Here is a 1,939-nt window from a genome sequence, read left to right on the forward strand (position 1 = left end):
ATTGTATAGTAAAAAAAATATAATGGAAGGGAATAAAAAGGGAATTTAAAAAAAAATGGGTTTATATGTGTTTCAGAAACAACAGAAAGTTATACTGGGTGAGTATGAGTAAATGATGATATAATGATGACAGAATTTTCATTTTTGGTTAGACTGTGCCTTAAAGGTTGTTTTACTTAATAATTTGTAAATCCAAAGCTGTTTGTGAAGCAACAACAAGTTTTTTGCATTTTACAATGCAAAAACTTGTTGTCCTTGTTACACATACTCATACACTGTTTTACTGTAACATATACACAGTCATTTAAAATGTCAATGGAATTACTTACTATTTCTTTAAAAACACATCCTCTTCCCTTTGTCCCTTTATCGCAACAGAACTCTTACAACATATTGTCATATCACCCTAGGCACCACAGAAAATCAGACAGAAATGTGGCCTCTGTGTAGGAGGTTTATCTTCCTTTAATTGCACATCGAAGAGGCTTTCTGCGGTGCATAAAGTTTTGTGTTAAGTTTTAAAAGCAGAGCAGTCGATAAAGAGTTCCGGGTTACAGCAGGTGACTAAAAAAGTGCCGCTGGAAAAGCCTCAGGAATATTGATTAAATTTAGCTTCCCATTATAAAAGCCTGGCTTTTGAGGTCATCAAACAGTGTTTATGAAAATGTAGTTTAAATCTCACTTTAATGATACAGAGCAAACACAAAGACGTCACAGGAATTAAAAGATGAAAGGCTTTCATTCATGTAAATCCATATTTAACATTTAAATGTTAACACGTATGTATATGCCAGAGAGACACGCATGGCTCAGCAGCAGCTGTTGTGTTATTATTGTTTTCCCATCAAATGGCTGTGTTTATCTGTGTATGTGTGCTGTGATGATAATGGGAAAGGGACATTTTGATGTTTCAACACATGTGCATGTGCAAAGAGACCACCTACAAGCATCCATGTGTAGTAAATGCTTACACACAGAGAGAGGAATAGACACATCTTACATTTAAATTCGAAAGTGGATAATGACAGGATGAACCAAAATATAATGTTCATGTCATCTAACAAAGTGCTAATAGCAGTGTGCATTCTCACAAATAAAATATGATCATGTCTAAATCTTGTTATATGTAACGTCTATCTGCATTATCCAGGTTGCTGTCTTTATCTCATTGTTTATGGATGGATATTTCATTTTATGGATTATGCTTTCTGTGTTTCAGATTCAAACTTTTCAAGAAATAGTTCACCCAGAAATGAATATTTGCTGAAAATGTACTCACCCTCAGGCCATTCATGAAGTAGAAGAGTTTGTTTCATCATCAGAACAGATTTGGAGAAATGTAGCACTGCATCACTTGCTCACCAATGGATCCTCTGCAGTGAATGGGTGCCGTCAGAATGAGAGTCCAAACAGCTGATAAAAACATCACAATAATCCACACCACTCCAGTCCATCAGTTAATGACTTGTGACGTGAAAAGTTATGGTTATAAGAAGCAAATCCATCAAGACGATTTTAACTTTAATCCATTGCTTCTGGCTAAAATAGTTCGTCATATGAGTACATTTTCAGCAGATTTTCATTTCACTATTCCTTTAATTAGTTTAATAACAGGATTTACATTGCTGAACATTAATTATCATAGATATGTACACATAAAATAAAGGTATTCATTTATAGCATGTCCCACTCCTTTTCATTTGGCTCTGCATATCTTGTCGATATGGCTTTTCACAAGTGCTGGAAGTTTGTATGTGTTCGATTTTCATTGAAATTCGTTCTTGGAAAAAGATGTTTCTAATTTGAGTATAGTTTGGGCACCAGGTTAAGAAGTGTAATTCTGTTTCTAACTCATTTTGTGTGCAGTAGGAGAACAGTCTGTCTTCATTTGGTAGCTCTCTCCATCTCTCTCTCTCTCTCTCTCTCTCTCTCTCTCTCT

Source organism: Sinocyclocheilus rhinocerous, unplaced genomic scaffold (genome assembly GCF_001515625.1).
Source record: "Sinocyclocheilus rhinocerous isolate Xijiao unplaced genomic scaffold, SAMN03320098_v1.1 scaffold1, whole genome shotgun sequence".
Taxonomy (NCBI): domain Eukaryota; kingdom Metazoa; phylum Chordata; class Actinopteri; order Cypriniformes; family Cyprinidae; genus Sinocyclocheilus; species Sinocyclocheilus rhinocerous.